This window comes from Lepidochelys kempii, chromosome 1 (genome assembly GCF_965140265.1).
Source record: "Lepidochelys kempii isolate rLepKem1 chromosome 1, rLepKem1.hap2, whole genome shotgun sequence".
Classification (NCBI taxonomy): Eukaryota; Metazoa; Chordata; order Testudines; family Cheloniidae; genus Lepidochelys; species Lepidochelys kempii.
Genome location: NC_133256.1, coordinates 236,830,650 through 236,846,737, shown reverse-complemented (window position 1 = coordinate 236,846,737; position 16,088 = coordinate 236,830,650). Strand labels below are relative to the sequence as shown.

Below are 16,088 nucleotides of genomic sequence, written 5' to 3'. Positions count from 1 at the left end.
TTGTTTTTTCTGGTAGAGATCCTCAAAGGTAGGCTCCTAACTTCCATACATTTGAAAGGTCTCTCCCTTATTTCTCCATCTATAAAATGGGGCTAATAGCTCTTCCCCACCTGACAGGGGTATTGTGAGAACAAATACATTCAAGATTGTGAGGTGCTCAGATACTACAGTAACGGGGGCCTTCGGTGTTTAGAATAGATATACAAGAAATATACTATTCAGAACTCCTGGGTTGCATTCTAAGCTTTCCTAGGACCTCAGTTTACACCTCTGTAAAGTGAAAGGTCTACTGCTCCCTTAGGGCAATTGTGAGGGCTAGCAAACATTGACAAGACACAGATTCTCAGATCACTGGTGCTACATAATTAATGCAAAACAAAATTATTTGTAGGTACAGGGCCATATTCTGACTGGATCAGTAAAAACTCCTGCTCTGAACTAATAAGAGATGGTGACTGAATAAGGGCTTTAGCCCCACATGCAAACATGACTGGAAGCAGATTGTCAGTTGGGAACTTAAACACTGACTTAAAAAGAAAGTGCAAAGATCTTGGTGAAGAAGCTTAAATACCAAGTATAACAACCTTCCATGGCCCCAGGAAGGGAAAAGTGTGCGACAATGAGGACTGGAGGTGGGAAGAGTGGGTATTTTTAAAAGTGACAAGAAAAGATGTATTTCTTAAAATTCTGCTATGAATATTCTAATAGATTCCTCCCTCCCAGGCTGCCCTAAGTCAAGCACCTGGTACGCAGCATGTTCTGCAGAGGCAGCTACACAGCTATTTATACCAGGCCCATAGTTCATTTTGCATCTCATAACAAAAAAACCCAACCCCAAAACGGTTATTTTTAAGGGGTAGGGCTGTTGGAAGAAAATAAATTTACAGTCATTTCACAGTGAGAGAGAGAAGATCCTCTCTATGCATTCTCCTAACAGAGCAGGAGAAGGTCTGGGCTGGAATTAAAATTGTTTGTCTTGTTTAGACTACTGTGTGCTTCATGCAGTAACATTTGCTGCAAGGTCTGGGGCTCTCATAAGAGATCTTGTGGTGAGATTCACACCCCTTTATGCCATATAAAGGCACTGGAGCACCATACAAGGGTGCTAAAAGCCCTAGATCCAGCAGGGAGAGAATTCTCTCAGTGCAGGAACTGAGGAAGACAGCCACAGGCTCCCGTCCAAGGGCCCTCATGCAGGGCTAGGAGTGGAAGGGAGCATCAGGGACAGGGCTACAGCATGTAACACAGCAAAGATTCTGGGCTGTGCTGCTGCTCTGGTGTGGTTAACTCTCCAGGGCTGTCTAATTATACTAGGTCTGCTTTGGCCCCTGCAGCAGCCCGGAATTGGGAGGGTACAACAGTGGCTTAAAGACTTGAAGCTTAGCACAGCACTGACTCTCACCCTTGGCCTTTTGATTGTTCTCACCGCAGTTTCTTTGACATCTGGGATGAGGGGTTGGAGTCCCTCCTGGGAGTTCCCCACAGGGGCAGCACTAGCCTTCCCATCAGGAGAGGGAAGGGGGCACACAGCTCTGCTAAAGAGAAGGGATAAGTGCTAAAGGGCAGGGATGAGAATGCCATGCCAGACAATGCCTACCCCACCGAGAAGGTATCGAAGGAGTCAGTGGATGCTGCCCTCCCAGCAGGGAGATCACCCTTGCTAATGATAAATAATATCTAATTCGTATACAGCACTTTTCATAAGTAAATCTCAAGTGGTGTGCAAAGGACATTAGTATCATTATCCGCCTTTGACAGATGGGGAAACTGAGGTACAGGGAGGTGAAGTGGCTGGCCCAAGTCATGCCAACAGGCTCGTGACAGAGTCAGGAATAGAACTCAGGTCTCCTGAATCCCAGTCCAGTGATCTAGCCACTTCCTCCTAAGTTCCAACCACAACAAAGAGAAGTGTATTCTAGGGTGGGAGGTTAAGCACCAGTGCAATGCTTCACTCAGGAAGAGTTTCTTTGCTGGATATAGGCATACAAGATACTCTAAGCAACAACATGCTCCTCTGTCTGACCTCTGGAGGATGATCTAAAATCTGCAGCACCTTGAAAGCTGGTTCCATGCCTATAGCTGGGGCCAGCCCATTACCTTTCTTCTTTGTAATTTGACCTCTCTCAGCACTTACAAGGGAAGGAGAGGAGTCTTAGCAGATCTTTACTCCAGCCCAGAAATCTTTGGTAAAGGAGCAGGGATCGGATGCTAAGGTTATCTTACACTATAGAGAAAGCCTTTGTATTTAAAAAAAAATGCAGTGACAAATGGCATTAAGTAACAGCTACATGACATTCCCATACAAAATACACAGAAACTAAAAGCTGTTGGTTACAGTAGTTAGGCTGCCAGCCCTCTCAACCCATGAGAAAAAGATTCAGACAGAAAGCCCCATGACTTCGGTCTGTGGTACATCATCATATAGGGCCCCACTGCTGTGAAACGCTTTGAAACAGGAGACCTGTTTATCGCTGCACAAGAGCCTGAAAATATACCCAACTCAGTCCTATTGAGGGACCACTGGGATTGAAAGCCACTCTCGCGGCAGTACCCACAGGCGACACTGGTGGAAAAGGCCTGTAGAAATTATATTCAAAGCCCACAGAATGTACTATAGATTTGTGTCACTGCTACACAATTCTATACACTGTTTTGTTTGTTTTTAAATATCTATGGGGACTTTTCCAAAGACTAGGATCATCCCAATGTCCCAGCCACTTTAGCTAATCCCAGATAGGTACATATGGGAGTAAAAGGCAGAGGCCAGCCATAAATGCCAGTCACTGTTCTGCCTGAGCGCAAAAGCTGCGGAAGTCAAGTGCCATCACTAGACATCCTTAATGGATAAAATGAAGACAAGGACCTGCTCACCATCCTTCTGCACCAGCCAGCAGAAATGAGATAACTGGAGGGACAGAAGAGAGCATGCTGCACCCAGCCACAGTCACTACTGTGCACTCGCCTCCAGCATCTCCTGAGGCAACGTCCCTGCCTCAGGAAAATGCCTCTGGGCCCTTCCTCCAGGACAATGTGCCTCTATAGTACACACACTATAGGCTTTGGCCTAAGCCATAATAGAACCCCGACAGCCTTCTTAAAATTAAGTAAACAAAAGCACATATTGAAAATTCTGTGCTTTGTTAGCATAAGAGACGCTTATGTGACTTTTTGGAATCACTGTGGCAAGTTGTGAATTATGTGGGAAACAAAAAATCCCTACTCACTGCACATGATTCAAATAATAATATAATCTCTCTAGGTGATTTTATCTTAAAAAAATCACTTGTGTGCCATTTTATTTTTGTCCTGTGCCCAGAAGAGTCTCTTCTCTCTCCTTTACTGGGTATTGGTACCTCAGCTATCAATGAAGAAAGAGGGAGGAAAAAAAAAAAAAACTCAAAACTGATGCTGGAGAGGAGCAGTTCGGTCCACAGAAAGTACCTTGTGCTAGAAGATAATGTATAGGAACCTTCAAGTAAGCCAGGTAGTTCTGAACCTTTAGCCAAAAAAGGCCTTAAGCATCATTCTTTCTGGAAACACTACAATCAACATTTCAGGACATCAATAAATGAGAACCAGGATCTAATCTGATCAGTTTGATTTTTTAACTTGATCAACCTTTTGAGATTGTATTACAGAGGTAACAAACACCACATTCAACGTGCTCAGGTTCATCAGGAAAAGCATTTGTAAGGCCTGTAAACAGCTAGGTAGAAAAACTATCATGGCTATGATCCAATAGTGGAGATATATACACCACTGAAATACTTGCTGCCTCAGAACACTTACTTTAGTCATTTCCTGCTCTTTATTAATTCATTCAAGAGCAAAGTTGTCCCTTTATTGGATTTTTTTCCCCAAGCAGCTGCAACCCTAAAGTAGCCATTTTGTAACTAGCTGTTACCTGCTGCATGGGACTCTCTCTTCGAACCAGTGAGTACCTGTTATGTTTTTCATATTCTTAGTACTGAGAAGATAGCACATTGTCACAGGACTTTCTGGCAACAGAGACTACAGGTGACTTTCCCCTGCTCCAGGGCTGCGGCTGCTGGGGAGAGATGGCCCTCCTTCCCAGCCTCAGCTCTGTGGCTGCTATGGTGGAGAGAGACCACCCCACCCTTCCTTCCCAGCCCCAGCTTGTGGGCTGCTGTGGCAGGGGAGAGAGGGCACATCCATCGCCTTTGAAAGGTAAAACTACCGAAATGAAAATATGAGTTGTGTGCTTTTATTTGTAGAACAAAAAAAAGTGAATTTTTAATATAGTGCTTTTATCCAAAGTGCTTTACAATAGTTAGCTAATGGTACAAACAACATTTGGAAAGATCATTAAGTGCTCTGCCGAGACCCTCAGCAATTTTCAAGTGGCCTGCAGGAAAAAAAAACCAAAAAAAAAAAAACGTTTTAGATCAGTGGTTTAGCACAGCACCTCTGGCGGTCAGGTTAGTTTAACAGGGGCTGTTAAAAATGTAGTGCCAACCACTGGAGCTCTGCTGAGAGAAGAGCATTAAGCCTCTACTAATGTGTGTGCCTAGACTTGTTTCCATGTGTGGTTACACCACTGAAAGTTTGAGGAAGCGTGAAAGTTTAAGGCTACATGACAGTCCTTTGAGGGCTGGAAGTCTATAGTGTTGGACCCTGAGTTCTTTGCAGATATGGGGTTTCTAGACCTGCACCCAGACTCACAACTGTGATTTTCTTGGAAATGAAATGTGTCTTCTACCTCTTCTTCCATTCACCCGCCCTGCCAAATTTTCCTTTTAATGGAAAGGGAACACTTATCCTTGTACAAATAGGCCTGTTGGATACTCCAGTAAAAAGGAAGCACCAGTAGAATGTGGTGTTCCTATGTAATTCTGACAGCGTGCTGCATTAATAATCCAAGTACTACCCCGTAAGGAATTGGTGGCAAGAATTTACTTTTCAGAAAGACAACCCATGCAGGATTACACTTACTGGGGAGGGGAAAGTAGACTTTAGAACAAAGAAGTGAGGCAGTTAAAATGAAGAATCTGCCAAGGAACTTTTAAAAAAAGCAGAATGTGTGTCTGATAAAATAACCTTAGAGGCTTAAAAGCTGCTTTTTAAAAACCACATAGGAAAAACTTTATCTACACTAGGTGTAGTATCTGCTAAGATCACAAGTCCACCTGCGTTAAAAAAAAAATATATCTACACACAGCATATTTAGTTCCAGCGTTATTTTGCCAGATGCAGTAGGTTCCTATGAATGAATGACTGGGAACCTGCCAAACTACAGTAGATTTTTACAAATAAACCAGCTCCTGTAGAGATTTAAAAAAACAAAACAAAAACACTACCTTAAATACAGAAGGTATATTTGGTTGGGTGGAGAGGGAGAGAAAAGTGGCAGATCTGGGGAAATACTGCATTGGTAGAATAAGAATGGGATCATGAGCACTTTAAGACATCTGAATTCTTAAAGAAACCTGTAATGATTAGTTCTACCTCTTTGCTAGATTAAGATTTACTCCTTTAAAGCAATATAATTTTGTTCCTAGAGAGGAGAGAACTAGCCTAACAACACACAGGAGGTAAGAAAACAGGGTGGGGGCCAGATACTGTTCTGGAAATGGCAGGAAAGAGATCAGACAGGGTCATACCTGGACATGGAAGGTAACTGGGAGTCTCACATACACACATCGATGCTCATATTAAAGGGTCTCAAAAAAGCATGACACACCCCTAGTTAAACATGTACTCAATTTTTTTATTCACTGGGTGATTTTTTAATAGCAGTTCATTCAAAATTTGGACTGAATTAGGTGAGGAGGCGCTAGAGGAAATGCTTATGGCAAATGTGGGACTATTGTCATTGATGGTAAAACAGCATGTTTGTTGGGGTGTTCGTAGCATTGCCTGGTTTACATCTCACGATTACTGTGATTAAAAATTTCCTGTCTCTTGGGAATTAGTTTAAAATTACTTTGCATTACCGACTATAAATATTCAATACTATACTGAAGTGGGTTTTTTGGGGAATGATTGCCTCTGTAGAACACAGTACCTTCTTCTTACACTTTAACAAAAATCCCCAAAACGAAAACACTTATGGGAGTCTTTGGCTGCTTGTCTAGTATCCTGGTATTTGACCATAATGAGGAAACAGGCACAGAAATTAAAGATGAGTGAGTGTCAGAAGTGAAGCCCAAAGTTCTGACCTAGCCACTAGATCACAGTGCTTCTTGTTGCCTTTTTTAAAAAAAATTATTTTAAAGTTCACCACATAGCAGGCCTAGATTGCACAGAATTCATTTATTCTCAGTGCAGAATTTAATAGACAAGTTATTAGGGGCAAGATTTTTTTTTTTTTTTTAAAGGGGGTCTAAAGTTAGGCACTCCAGCCCATCTTTAATCAGCTGAAGAAGGTGCCTGATTTCAGAAAGACTGAGCTGGGTGCTCAGCATTTTTTGAAAAATCAGAGCAGCTATTTAAATATTTAAATCAGGACTTCTGAGCCTAACTTTAATCACCCATTTTTAAAAACCCTTGCCTTAGTTTTGAATCACTAGATAAATTCTATTACCCAAATTATTTTTTTTAAACCTGCCATACACATGGTGTGATCCTTTCCCCACACCACCTGAAAATGGGGGAGGGAGAAAGACAGAATGAATCTGAGTATAGAAATCAGAAGTTTGATAGACCTACAAGAGCCGCACACAGTGTGAGGCTTGTGCTATTTCACCAGACAGCTCTGGCAGCAAGTTTGCAAATAGCCAGTAGCAGCCTTGTGGTCCTCAGCCTTTCATGACCCAAAAAACACCTCACCACCCTGTGGCTTGGGATGGTGGTTCTGCAATATATATTATGGTAAAATTAGAAGTAATAAAGTCAGCACATGGTGTGTGTTTTCAGGACTGAGGCCTAAAGTTAGATAAAAGGAACTTGTTTTTAATGTAGCAGGTTAAAACTAAATAATGTAACTAAAAGCATTTATTGCTAAACACCCCTATAGTAAACTTTCACCCTTCCCTCTTCTTGAGAGAGAGAGAGAGAGAGAGAGAGTGTCTCTCTCTCTCTCTTTTTAAGGAACAATTCAAATTTAGAAAGTTCTCTCTGCAGCAAGTAGGGCTAAACATTTACCAATGAACCCCTCCCCCAAGTCTGTAGAAAAATGCAATTCCCCCACAAATTTGCAATAAGGAAAGTTTTCACTAGAAGGTGTTTTTTAGCCCTATGGGCTAGAGAATCCAAGGTTATCGTATATGGATCTTAACAAGTGGTATATATAGGACTTCTTTCTATACTAAGAATAGGGGTATAACAGTTCTAACAGCCTAAGACATAAAGGAAGATGTATGGATAAAGGAACAATCCTGCACAGCAAGAAGGATAGATTATTCCCAACAGTAGACCTGAGTCAACAGTTAATTATTGCAATAGTGACTAGAAGTCCGCAATGGAGATCTATGCCTCACTGTACTACATACTGGACAGACACCCTTCTAGAAGAGTTCAAAATCTACATTCAGTTAATGTAATCCTCTTTCTCAAGAAAGATCTATATTAGCAATAGTGATTTCCTCAATTATGGGTGTTATTCAAGAGTATTCAACAAGGCTGTGCTGCTATTTTTAACTGTGGATTGATGCAAACTTCTCTGCAAGTATTTGATACTTGCTATTTAAGCACTGCTATTTAGTTGTAATCTTGCAGGTAGGTTACATGGTATGACTTTTGGATAAACACACAAGTACTTTTGATGCAAGTATTAGGGAGCCCGAATTGTGGATTCATACACATCTATACTCACCTATGTGACTGAAATTTACTTTGAGCAAATATTAAAACTGGGCTGTATATATGCAAATGTTTATGGAAAGTAAACACAAAAGGGCCACACCCAGGGAATAACTGAGTTCATTTAGGAGTTAGGGAAGAGTTTGGTCAGATTTTTTCCCCTAGTATTTGCCTAGTTCAATCCAAATATCTCTTTCCTGTCTGGCTTCTATGGTTCATCTATTTCTATCGCAATGTGTGGAGAATTTTTTTGTGGGGGAATGGCGGGGGGGGAGGGGGGGAGGAACAAAACTACATGTTATCCCCTGGCTTAATATAATTGATTAACCGGCAGCTGTTAGCACATATCTAGGGTGAGAAATCTTATCTCCCATAATATAGCTCACACATAAAACCCTAGTTTCAAAGGCTTGACCACAAAAACATAATGCAAAAGTAATGAAGGTAAATTCAAAGTGACATTTGCAGTTTGGTTTTGTGTAATTTCCTTCTAAATAGTAGAACATACATCCCGTTACAGTATGTCTAGATACAAAGACTTGACATCCCTTGTTTATTTCTCACCTCTTCAAAATGTAAAAGGAAGCTACAATAAAATCCCTGATTTCTCTCCGCACAAGCAATTTTATCTTTAGATGTTGTGCAGTTCTCACTTTCATCCAGTATGTGCTAACACAAGACATTATCATTTTTGCAAAAGAAAAGATGAAAAGCTTAAATTACAGTACTGCAGAATGCCACTTAACACAAACTGCAGGAGAATTTCCTGTGGAATACCAATCCAGGTCTGAACACACTTCATTTTACGAGAGGTGATTTTCCCTAGTGAAGGCTTCTGTAACATGTTGTGTAGTTTGTTACAAAACGGAAACACAAAGTCTAATTGTAACTCAAGTACAAACCTCCTAGTGTTAATAATTTGGGCCACTTGTGCCATCAGTCATGCAAGTGCAATTCTTATTTGAGCAAATGGTAGTTTTGATCTGAAGCTAGAGTTTGGTCTAAGGCCAGGGCTGCACTACAGACTTATATCAGTATTACTATGTTGCTCAGGGGCGTGAAAACCCTAGCGACAATGTTATGCCCACCTAACCCCCCGCTGTAGACAATGCTGTCAATGGGAGAGTCTCCCATTAATTTAGCTACTGCCTCTCCCAGAGGTGGATTAACTATGCTGACGGGAGAAGCTCTTCCATCTTCACTAAAGTGCTACAGTAGTGCAGCTGTGCATGAAGACAAACCCTTACATATACATTCTTCACAGAATACTCCACCAAAGCATTTCAGCACATGCTTAACTTTAAGCCCTTGAGTAGTCCCATTGACATCAATGGGGCTGCTCAAATATTTAAAACTTCAGTATATGTTTAAGTACTGTGGTAGATTGGTCCATATCTGAAACAGATCTTAAGGCTGGAAAAGACAACCCTCATCATCTGATCAGCATCATACAGGCCACAGAATTTCACCATGTAATTCCTGCATCCAGCCCAGCACATATTCTTGTATTGCAACAGGTTTTTAAACTAAGCATGAATGGCTTATGAGGTTTAAGTGGAAATCCTTTCGTTTTGATAACAGAATGTATTATTCTGTTGGATTTTGGTGGAAATATTGAGTTTACTTTTCAGTTACTTAAGTGAGTTTCGTTCGTGTCCTTGCTGTTGTGTGGTAAAGATGTTCTACTACTTTACTGCATTCCTAACCCCAAAGGATATATTTAACAACATTCTAAATATTAGAAAACTGGAGAATAAGCAGTGTAGGTAAATCCTAAATTTAGTTACTGTGGGCTGCATTTAATCCAGAGTATGCCATCCAGAACAGAACACACACTTTTTTTTCTGCCAAGTCAAATATGTCTAACTACATTGTCCATCTTGTACTCAAAAGATGACTTGGTGACGAAGTCGATATCTATTCTTAAAGGAACAGTGTATTCCTAGGGATGTCTTGAGCTCTAAAGTTTTTAAATAAATAGATGAATCATTTCCATGGCCACCTAAAAACAAAGAAAAGATGGGACTCAAGAGACCAATGGCTAACAGCCCATGAATTTAGAATAATTTGGAGTCTCAGCCACTGAAGGCTATAAGATAACAGCAATACCAAAATGCCATGATTTATAACTGCTTAACTACAAGAAGATTTCTTGGCATGGGCTTCTGTCATTCAGTTCCTAAAACATTAGAATCAAAAATTCAATTCAAGTATTATATTTGGGCTAGACGGACTTTAAGCTTGGGGATATCATTTAGATTTATTTAAAGGGCCTTCCATGTCACCATAAAGTCTCAACTGGGGAAAATAAGCTTTCAAAACACAAGGCATCTGGTAACAATATATGCCCTCATATTTTAGCATACCTATGACTGCTAAATGAAAACTGATAGCCTTTATCATTGAAAATATGTATTGTACATACATTAGATATTTTGGTCCTCAAATATCTATGTCAAGGAATATTTTATTTCATTTTCAATGGGAAAAATACATGGTATGTTTTAGGTTGTTTTTTTTTTAAATCCCTCTCTCTCGGGAAGATTGAGGAAACTTTTATTAAGCCTTTTGCTTTACTATCAAATAGCATTTATTTGATCTGCCATAAATTTTGCATAAAATGTATCTTGGATACCTTCGAAATTTACCTTGGAAATTCCTAGCTTGCTTATAAGCCACCAGAAAGGTTATATTTAATACTGGGAAACAAGCATATGTTAAAGTTGAAAAAAGGAAACTATAGTACATCTAAGTCACATTTGAAAGCTAGAAATTAAGCCATCTGTCACTGGTAAAAGATTCAGAAATTTATCTTCCCCAAAACAAAATCATGCTGTAGAGTATTAATAAAAATAAGTAAAATGGCATTAAAAAAATAAATCAGGAAAATTGCAGATAGTAGCAGCAAACAAAAAAGATAAGATAGATAGAAATTTGAATCTGGCTTTAAAAAAAAACAAAAAAAACCTGATTCCACACTGCATTGGCAGACAAATAGTATTAAAATTTATTATATGCAGATACTTTATTCTCAGGCATACAATTATGCTCCAGTATTTATTTTTGTAGACTACTATATTATAAACCAGCACTTAGGGTGCATTGAAAGACTGTACTATAAATCTGATGCCAAAACACTGCTAAAGTTAGGAAACTTGTGTTCTATCTATTCTCATAAAACTTATATCAGTCAATGTGCATTTGAGAGTAATTACACCCATAAAAGCAACCTACTTAAATATAGCTAATACTTTATCTATGTATAAAGTAAGAGTTACAGATATTGAAATTCACTTATGGAGGAGTCCTATAGAATTCAATAGGGAAGAAAGAAATTTATATATAAAATTAAAATAGAGTGATATAGAATAAACTCTTTAAAATCCTATAAAATTCAATCGAGAACAAATTTTTAAACTATCCTACAGAATTTGGTTTAGCGTTGTACAGGCTAGCTTAAAATTAAATAAAAACTTGTTAATTTTATCAATTGACAAAATCCTTGTTGGGCAATTATTTGCCCCTCAGATACCATATAGTAGTAGTATCACAAAATGCTGCAGCAGTTTTCAAAGTGTAGTGTACTTTCACATGTAAGTTCTCCAGAAATTTCGTGTCTGCTTTCAGCTCTCCTGAAATTCCTTGAGCACAGCCGTAGGATTAATGAAATAGTTTGTGCATTGTTAAAGTGGCTGCTTTTCAAGGAGCCCTATATGAGGGAGCATTTGCGCACTTGAAAATTAAACCCTGCATAAAAAAAACTTAGTGCTTTGAAATATGCCACTATTAAAAACTTTGCACATTTGAAGAAAAAATGTACCAGAAAAGAGTAACAAACATGGAACCACTGGATAGCGTCAAACTTCTCTAGCAAACTTTGAGATTATGCTTTAGAGATTGCATTATAATATAGCAGTTCCATGTATGTGACTAAACAGTAATTACAGTCTAATTGAATGTGCCATATTAAAAGCTAAAATGGATCAAATTACATACATTTGTCTAAGTAGCCAGGATGTTATTGTATCAGGAAAGTATTACTAGTAATCAATGTTTGGTAGACAAACTACACAAGCGTAATAATAGACAAAGTGATCTGGAGATCTCACCACACGCTTTAGCGATTAGTAGAAAAGTTGTTTCCTAGTGCAATTTTTATAGAATAGCTTTTTCTTTTAAAAAAAAAAAGCTAACAGCACATATAATTAGTGTAGTTTTTATTAACACATGCGTCTTACACAGTAAAAATTCCTAACAAGCAGAAAGATGCAATGTCTGACATCGATTTTATGATATCTGTTGTTTTGGGGCCCATTTCTGCAAACTTACTCACATGAATAGTCCTGAGGACTCCAATGAGAATAATTAAATTAAATAAGGTTTTCCAGGATCAGGCCCTTAGTAAGGAAAAGTGAGCTCTATGCTCCAATCCCGCAAAACACACATAAGTCGGTAAACTTGGAGTTCAGTGCGACTTAGTGCTTCATTCTTGCACAGTTCCTTCCCTGAGTTAAGAAAGCTGATTAAGCATGGTACAGTTTAGAATACACTCCATACCCAACTACTCCTAGTGTTTTCCCTGGAAAAACTCGAGTTTATCTATGTACGTATTTTTGGATGAGTTAACATAGTGGAAAGTGCATTAAAAAAACTGCAGACACCCAGGATATTAAGGGGGGGGGGAGGAGGAGAACAGGAGCTATTAATCAGCACGAGACATTTTAAAAGTGCCTTCTCTTGAATTTCACTCGAAGTATTCCTATTACGTATTTTTAAATAATAAATTACCTTTGGAGTAAGGGCAACTGTACAGGCAAGACTGAATCAAACTCAAACAATTCATATCTTTGCAGCCTGCAAACCTTATCCATCTTTCCACAATCTAAATATTTTACAGATGCAATATCTGTATGATGTTTATGCCTGAACGCTTTACTTTCTGTAGCATGCTTTCATTCTTTACAAGATCTGTGCCAATATTTTTTTGAACTGTGTCTGTCTCTGAAGTCTTCAGCCAAAAGCAAAGGAAAAAATACAATTCACTATCTTCCCTAACTAAAAGTAATCTAGTCATCTATATAGCTGTTCAGTGATACTTTTAAAGCTAAATCATTAAGCCTATACGAAAAAAGGAAGAATTTTAATGTTTTGTATTTTCCTCTCCCACAAAGATCCTATATGCAAAAAAAAAAAAAAAAAAAAAAAAACCGCCCACCCTAATATTTATTTTGTGAATCCTTCTCCTATGATCTGTTTGCCTGGCTAGAGAATCTTGCCTGGCAAAAGTAATAGAAGTTCTGATTTTTTTTTTAAATCCATCTGAACATGGAAATTGAATTAGAAACCATATTCTCTGTGTTTACTAAGAGGTATGCACTCCAACATTTAGCGTCATGGAGCAGAGTTAAAACTAGAAACGGTGAAGATAATTTAGCTACGTGAATGCCTACTCTTCAGTGAAATGCTGCCAAAATTAAATAGGAATGAAACAGCACTTTGTAGTCATTGGTCGCTCAGCAGGGTTTGTGTAGTTAAAAACCTAAGTGAAAAGGGTGATTGACCTACATTGCTACTAGCTTAGCACAGCTGTAGTTTCATATTTTCACTGCTTCTGAGGAAGCTCATTATTTAATGCAACTGAGTTACATGTAATTGTCAGCCTCTCATTTTACACTTTGGGCCAGATATTAGTCTCAGATGTGCGGCACAAATTGCCATGCATCTGGAAATGCCCACTGTGGCACATGCGTGCCCAAGCAGAGTAGCAACCCTGAAGATAGAACCGTGCATGCTTTGTGCCGAAAATAAGGATGCTGCCCTGTGGTGCTAATGAACATGCAAAAGTCAAGTGAGCAGACAGAGTAGGAAAAAACCCTGCCACCTGAGAAGGGTAACAGTGGGCATTTTCCATTTTAAAGTTCTTTTTGTAAAAAGTTCCCTGTGATACATAACTAAAGCATATTTCATACAACTCATACCTGTGGTTTAAATAAGTAATAACCTTCCAGTTAACAACCAGTCTGATATGTTAACAGCCCAAGGACTGTTAACATAACAACTGGTCATTAACTGCCATAATGACAGATTTCAAAGAGAATATCACTCTTGTAAATGGACATGCTGCCACTCAGAATGGAGGAGAGATTGGGATAGGTAGATACATTAAGATGTCATTTCACATTGCTGGAGAAAAACTGTTTGTATTAATAGTATGTTCCATTTACTATTTTGCATCCAATTATAGAGAGTGAACCTAAATTCCTTAAAGTAAGTCTTTCACTTCTTAACCTAAGAGTGTGAGAGCAGGAGACAGAAGCTTGCAGGGAAACTATATTCTGCATCTCATTTTCATGAGAAGTTATTTCTAATACTGAGCCCTTTCTTTATACAAGTGAAATTCCTTCCTGGTTAACAGAATAGGGCTCATTCCTGCAGGACCCACCGCAACTGTCCCTCTAATCGAGGTGAATTGTCCCTCTGAAGTCACTGGGACAACTCACATATGTGAGGATGAGGCCATCAATGGAGCCTCTGGGACACAGCTTGTTACATCTTACTACAGAGACGTCCCCTGCTTAGAAAGCAGGAGTTAATGATGTTAAACTAATTTTACTTTTAACTGGGAGAGTTAGTTTGAATAGAGTTCAGGAGTTCCAGTTATCCAAGGAGGTTATCTAGTGCTCATCACAATGGTATCGAGTGCTGATATTGAGAAACTACTACTTTTCAGAATGAATTTTTAAGTACACACAAAAGATTTGAAGAAGGGACAGGAAAGACAGGAAGCCTCCCTGCAAACAACCTAGGTCACCCTCCTCCCCCCAGTTTGATAATCTGACCATGTAAAGCACACAGAGTGGCTCCATTATTGCGTCTAGAATTTCTGGAATGGCTATCTTATTGAAAACCAACAAACAGAAAAAAATTGTTAAACTATTTTACTCTTTTAGTATCATTTGAAGTCACATATCCTCTAGAGGGCACCACATAAATTAATAGGAAGCTAATACAGTTTTATATGTAACTGACTAAAACACCGTTTACAGTTAAAAAGATCTTAAGAGGATAGTTTGAGCTGTAATCTAACCCTAATCTGTTCATTAGCACCAAGTAATTTATTCTTCATATTCATATCAAAGAAGTTTTCATATTTTTGTAAGCTATTTGCCTACAAAGCTAGAGAACAACTAGCACTTTCATTAGCATTATAATGAAGATTACTTGTACAGGTTCACTGCATAACTAAGTGATAAGGCAATGAGGAATATGACTATCTGCAATTACCTTAAGTGCATCAGTTTGAAGTCTAGTGTAAATACGAAGTTTGAGTCTATGCACTCACAAATATCACTACAGAATAAGCACCATGACTAAATTTTGATGAATCCACAGCCAGATGAGAAATATTTAAACCTGACAGGGATACGATTTATCTCCCCTGTTGGTTGTAGTTACACCAATCAGAAAAGCAAACACTGTGTATGGATGATAAACTGACTTATGTGCAGGTTTCAAGTGTGGTTATATTCAGACAAATGACTATGTAGAAATGGGGCCCCTTCGTACTTGCATATTAGGTCAAATGGTCTTCAAGCTCAATCTACTGGCAAACCAAGTTTTCACTCGAGCGAACTGTGCAGAGCCCAAGCAGCCACAGAAGAACAAGCAGGGTTCTAGTCTGCACCACACACACACCCACCCCCCCGCCCCCAGAACGGTCACCACCTAATGTTCCAAATGTTTGATCATTTTTTGCTGTTGATTTGAGAAGCACAGGGAACACATTTTTATTTTGAGAGCCCAAATTTGCTTAACTAGCTGATAGAAAATACAAAGACACCGATAAACCTGTAACGGCCTTTCCCATGTGACTTTTGCCCCTCCCACTACTGCATAATCATTTGAAATGGGGGTGGGGGGGGGGGGAGAAATCAATCTTAAAAATTAGTTTGAAAATTAGGAGAGAAGCTAGATTGTCACCAGGAAATAAGCGGTTTTTTTTCCTGCATTTTGAGACCATGGCCATGAGCATACGACTGACAGTTGTACATTAATTCCTTTAGATATGGTTTCCAGCCCTTTTAAGCAACCCTACCAATTTGTTGGAATAAGGCCTCACTAACTACTTCACTGGCACCCTCCCCACAAGAATCTCAGGGTCCAAACTTGACGCGGAGCTCCACCACACCTGCGCTACGCTACTTTGCATTCAGTTCAGTGTTCTCCAACCTGCAACGGTGGGCTTCACAAGGAAAAACACGCCACATTACACAAGACTGCGTTAGAAGCACCTCCAGTTGGATCAGAAATCAGAGTGTGTATAACTG

At 39.2% G+C, this 16,088-nt stretch overlaps 1 protein-coding gene across 7 annotated transcripts in view; it reads right to left on the bottom strand.

The window, feature by feature from the left end:
- LMO3 (LIM domain only 3) overlaps nt 1-16,088 on the bottom strand; it is an 81,433-nt gene that overhangs the window by 48,380 nt on the left and 16,965 nt on the right. The gene's annotated exons all lie outside the window — the stretch shown is intronic.